This window comes from Euprymna scolopes, chromosome 23 (genome assembly GCF_053919585.1).
Source record: "Euprymna scolopes isolate OS-2025 chromosome 23, ASM5391958v1, whole genome shotgun sequence".
In the NCBI taxonomy this organism is placed as follows: domain Eukaryota; kingdom Metazoa; phylum Mollusca; class Cephalopoda; order Sepiida; family Sepiolidae; genus Euprymna; species Euprymna scolopes.
The window spans coordinates 10,919,324-10,925,283 of NC_136504.1; the positions used below are offsets into that span (position 1 = coordinate 10,919,324).

The 5,960-nt window shown below is 31.2% G+C and overlaps 1 long non-coding RNA gene across 1 annotated transcript; it reads right to left on the reverse strand.

The window, feature by feature from the left end:
• Window positions 1-519: 519 nt before the first annotated feature.
• On the reverse strand, window positions 520-5,612 carry LOC145245682 (uncharacterized). Its single transcript, XR_013863002.1, has 2 exons — window positions 5,079-5,612; window positions 520-921 (listed from the first exon to the last, which is right to left on the reverse strand). It is a non-coding gene; the product is annotated as an uncharacterized LOC145245682 (long non-coding RNA).
• Between the last annotated feature and the right edge of the window lie 348 nt (window positions 5,613-5,960).

Below are 5,960 nucleotides of genomic sequence, written 5' to 3' on the forward strand. Positions count from 1 at the left end.
GAAGCCCCCCGAAAATGGCGACGAAACGTTGAGAATTTTTTAATAAGGCTACAGTTTTTTTTCTCCCTTTTTTCCACTTTTTTCCATAATCTTATAATAGCATACCTGTTTTTATTTTCATATATATATATATCAGAGGAAACATAATTTAATTTAAATACAAAAAAAAAAAAAACAAGAAACGGGCAGGTGAAATTATTAAAATATCCTTAAGGCCTTATCGTCTGACCCTCTAAGAGGAAACGTCAGAATGATAAATTAAAAACTAAGAAACGAATGAGGGAAGAAGGGAATATTTTAATAATTTCACCTGCCCGTTTCTTGTTTTTTTTTTTTGGTATTTAAATTAAATTATGTTTCCTCTGAAATTTCTCCTTCCATTTTGCTGTACCAAAAATTTACTTATATATATATATATATATATATATATATATATATATATATATATATATATATATATATATATATATATATATAATTTTAGTAATTCAATAAATTTTAAATTTAGGACGTGCAATGTTAAAATTTCAAATCAAAAATTTTTATTATTATATGTAAGATAAAGAATACATTTGAAATATTATAACTCCTTATCCTATAGGATTTCGATGTCTACCATCTCTTCAGAGGAGAAAATATTAGCAAATAAATATAATGGTTTACACCTTATTTGCTAAAACCAGTAAGACATGGAAAATCACAATTAAAAGTTTTTTAAGCATTTAAATATCATAGAGTAAGGGAAGTTAATGAAAAGGATATTGAATTTTACATCCAATGCACATGGTAAAATCCGAAGTGAAGGTCTTTGGTAGCAGTGAGGTAATGGGATCCAATCTGCATTTTGAGTAATCCATGGCACAAGGTAACAGTCCGAAGTTGGCATTTTTTCCTGGTTTCTTCTTTGTTTATATAATGAGTCTGGTAAATAAATTATTATATAGGTCCGGTGAATCTGATTATTAATAAACATATAATTTTCTTTTATACATTTATAATATTTTATATAATTATAGTATATGAGTTTTTTAATTTATATATATATATATATATATATATATATATATATATATATATATATATATACATATACATATACATATACATATATATATATATATATATATATATGTATATGTATATGTATATATATATATATATATATATATATATATATATATATATACATATACATATACATATACATATATATATATATATATATATATATATATATATATATATGTTTGCTCAGTTGGTAGAGTGAATCTGGTTATTAATAATCATATATGTATTTTTAATATATTTATAATATATTTATATAATTATAATATATGAGTTTCAAATTCTATTCCAAAATAACTTCAATTTATGAATAAAATAAATTCTATTTGTGAATAAAATAAAATAAAAAATAAAAACGGTTTCTGTAGACAGACAAGCAAATGAAATGACATGAGAAATGAAATATGAAATAGATAAATACATACATACATATATATATATATATATATATATATATATATATACATATATATATATATATATATATATATATATATGTATATACATAACTACACCGATGAAGACTGAAGGATCGGTCGAAAATTATGTACCTGTAAAAAAAGTTTTTTAATTTTTTTTCATAATATTATTTTGTATTCCTGCACGTCACCAATTGAAAACGAATAAAGAAAAGTTATAAGCTTTTATACTTTTCGTATTCTTTTTTATACATTTTCATATATATATATATATATATATATATATATATATATATATATATATATATATATATATATATATATATATATATAGTAAGTTATAAAATATATATGGACTTAAAAACGACCATGTTATAGTCAGGTGGAAAGCAGCTCTACCTACGTATTGAGCACTTTTGAAGTAAATACTTAAAGTTTACGCATAAATTTATACTTTCGTGTATTAATTTTGTGTGAGTAAATGAAGTAGTTATATATATATATATATATATATATATATATATATATATATATATATATATATATATATATATATATATATATGTCACTGATTTTCCTTTCTAGTTTTTTTCTTCAGAAAAACTACCCACCATCATAGAAATGGGATGACAGGTATATTTCAGAAACCAATCCATCTTCTCTTTTGTGGTTTGTCTTTAAATTCTGTTTTTTATATATTTTATTCAGGCTGAAAAATCACTTCAACTAATCTTATGTTCAGCTACGTTGTTGGCATGTTTATTTTACAACCCTGATTATTAATTCTATTGTATATTTAAAGATGCTTGTTGACGGTTTTGTTCACCCTTTTAAGGCATTCACAGCAAACACCCGACCAGCTACAACCATTATCAGCAATTTTCCTTACTTTCTATCTGCACCTAAAAATAAGCAAAAATTCCATGAACAGAGTTTTTTTTCCCCCAGAACTGCTCGCCTGTAGAGCACAATACCGCAAGGCTGCTTTCCACCTGACTATAACATGGTCGTTTTTAAGTCCAATGTAAGCATATTCTTGATGAACCGTCCTCTAAAATATATTATCTCTTATCCAATTGTTACATCACCAATCATCACTGTGTTGTCTCACCTGGCACTCATTAACCTGCCTCCTTGAGTGGTCTCTTGGTCTTGTTAAGTGGTAAATCTCTTGTATATATAAGAAACATATTGACAAGAAATGTATCAAACATTTTCGTATGAGGCCCCGTCTATCAGTAGATCAATCTGTCACGCTTAAGTTTGATTAAACATTTTAGAAAACTGTTCATGTATTTAGTTAGCACTTGCTAACTGGTGACCCTTCTATTTTCTTAATGTTTTGTTTATTTCCATTTTAACATGAATACCTATTAAATACTGTCCTCAAGTATCTAAGGTCTCTCTATACAAGAGTTTGTCAGACGAACCTAGCATAAGAATACGTTTCCCTACAAGTAAACCCTGACTAAATATTCAAAATCACAGTTTGTATTCACGGCCCAAATAAGATTTCCTCAGTATGGCTAACTTTTATGGTGTTAAATGGTAATAAAACGAAAAGAACACAGGACTTTTAGAAACAAACATGTATTCACATATATTACAGGCAAGGCGGGTTGAGAAATACATTCCTCAACTGTTGGGCGTTTGCACACAACCTCCTTGGCTGCCAGGCACCGGTACTCGATACCGGAAGTGACGTCACCAGAGGAAGTGACGTCATGAGATAGTCCATTAATCCCAGTTTTTTCGTCATCTACGGACCTCAACAGTAAAGGGGTTGGATTTTGCTGTTTGTCAGATTAGTTAGGAGTATGTACATCGAAGGAGTACACATGCTATGAGGTCATCAGAGCACATTCTATCAAAGTACTTGTAAAACATAGGAATGCAGCACTGCATAGGACAAAGATTCGAGCTTGGCTGATAACGGGACTTATTAGATTTGAAAACTTTTTCAGAACTCGTCTAAAAGGAAGCGACTAGTGGTAGATGCATCAGCACAGATGTAGCAACAATACTCCATGCGTGATTTGTGGCATTGTAAAGATATTGGATACTTTTTGGTATGAGTAATGTTCTAGTACGATAAAGGGATCCCACCTTCTTTGCAGTAGCCTTGACAATGTCCTGAATATGTTTGATCCAATTCATGTCACGTATTGTGAATGTTAAGTCAAGGATGGTCTATCAGGTAAGGCGTTATTTGTTATGGCAATTGTTGGTTGAGTAGGTTTTCTGTAGTTGTTAAAGGAAAGAAGCGTGGGTAGAAGAAATAAACTACTTCAAAACCCTTCTAACCTGGGCGGATTGTTGGATATTTTAGCAGTGTACTCTTACTCAAGAATATTATCAAAGATAAAAGGACTATGTATGAGATACCGCCAATAAGTTTCCATACATTTTTGTACAACACCTTGCAATAATTGTCGTCGACTTTTGAAAATTCAGTATGCTATACATCTTATGAGATGGCTGACCAATTTTTATGATTTCAGATTCAAATGAACAGCTACAACAGGAATTGGAATACACCCTTCTAAAGCCTGATTGTCGCAGCTGGTGAATATCAAAAATACAATCTGGACGTGAAAACCGTTCAGAAGAAGGTTATACAATAAAATCCTGTTTTAAACTTGAAAAAAAAAAAATGCCACAAAAACGTATGACTGCTTTTCAATCATCTTGCATGAATCGAGCATCAGTTTTTGAGTGGCATAAGAGATTCAAGGGAAGCAGGGAGTCTGTGAGGGATGATGAGAAGTGTGGGAGGAGTAAAGATGTCAGAACACCAGGGTTGATTGGCCAAATAAAGAATTTCATTGATAAGGATTGTCGTGTGTCTATAGAGACAATATGTGCATAGTTTGATGTCAGTGTGGGAACTGTACACACAATTAGTTGAGAGTAACTGAGGATGTGGAAGATTTGCATAAAGTTTGTCTCGAGGGTGCTCAGAGAAGATCAGAAAGAAAGACGTTATCAAGGGCATCAAGACAGTTCCTCACCCTCCCTATTGTCCAGACCTTGCTCCCTTTGACTTTTGGTTATTCCCTAAGCTTTATGAAAACCCTAGATGTTGTTGTTATGAGACAATTGAGAAGATGAAAGAGGCTGTGACAAGGGTCATTGACACGCTCACACAAGAAGACTCCCATGGAGCATTCCAGAAGTTGTTGGAACGGTACAACAAGTGCATTGTAGCCGGAGGAGATTACTTTGAAGGGGACTAGAGTTTCATGTGTGTGCTATCAATAAAAGTGTTCATACAAAAAAGTCTGGAAGTTTATTGAAGGCACCACGGATGACGTTTTTCTTTTTTTAAAATGTTGATACTACAAAAAAAAATAATTGTAACAGAGCGTGAATGAGCATATGATAGCCAACATATGCGAATAACGAGGAAGAAGGAAAGGAAAATGTTATATAAAAAAAGGAAAAGTGTGGACCCTTGAGGTTAGAGAGGGCAGAGATAGACGTGTTACACACATGGGCTGAGAAAGACCAAGGAAGGACATGTCCTAAACACAACTGGACAAAGAGAGTACAATGTGTTTGACATGGTAGACAAGGCGTTATTCTGGAAAGTACCTGTAAATAAATGTCTGTTGTTTCAACTGGAAAAGAAAGGTATCGCGTTTTTTCTTTGCCTTGGTTTCCTTGCAACTGTCTACATATAACATGTAGGTCCTGAGTGTAACAGAGTGTGTATGACAGCAGCAGCAACAGCTAATGTATGCAAATACTGAGCTGTGTTCGAGGTGACGTCAGGATGAGGAAGAAAGAAAGAAAAATATTATATTAAAAAAAAGAAAAACGTGGATCCTTGAGGTTAGAGATGACAGAGATAGACGTGTTACACATGTGGGCCGCAAGTTACAGGAAAAAACATGTCCTAAATATGGTTGGACAAATACAGAATACTACATGTTCGACACAGCAGAGTCTTGTTAAGCATATTGGAGTAAAAGAAGACGTTTGAACAAGAAACAAGGCATTATTCTGGAAGTACCTGTAAATAAATGTCTGTTGTTTCTACAAAAAAAAAAAGAGCAATTCGAATTCTTTCCTTGTCTTTGTTTCTTTGCGACTGTCTGCATACAACATGTGGGTTCCGAGTGTGGACATATAATGACTACATTACATGATAACATATTTTGAAAAATAACTAAATGTACAAAATAGATAGCGAGAGAAGGAAAAAAACCCAAAGTTAAAAAAATTTTAAGCAAATCTTTTAAACTCTTAAAAATATGAAATCATCTTTTCCTTTTGATATTTTAGAAAAAGCAATTTTCACCCACAAACATTGTACTGCACATGTGGACTGAAAATATAATATACCTTTACACAAATCACATGTATTAAACATATATTCCAAACATATCATCAAAACAAAATACTTGGACAGAAAGTACAATTAAAACACATTTATTTACAACAGACAATTATGAACAACAAGTGACGTACATT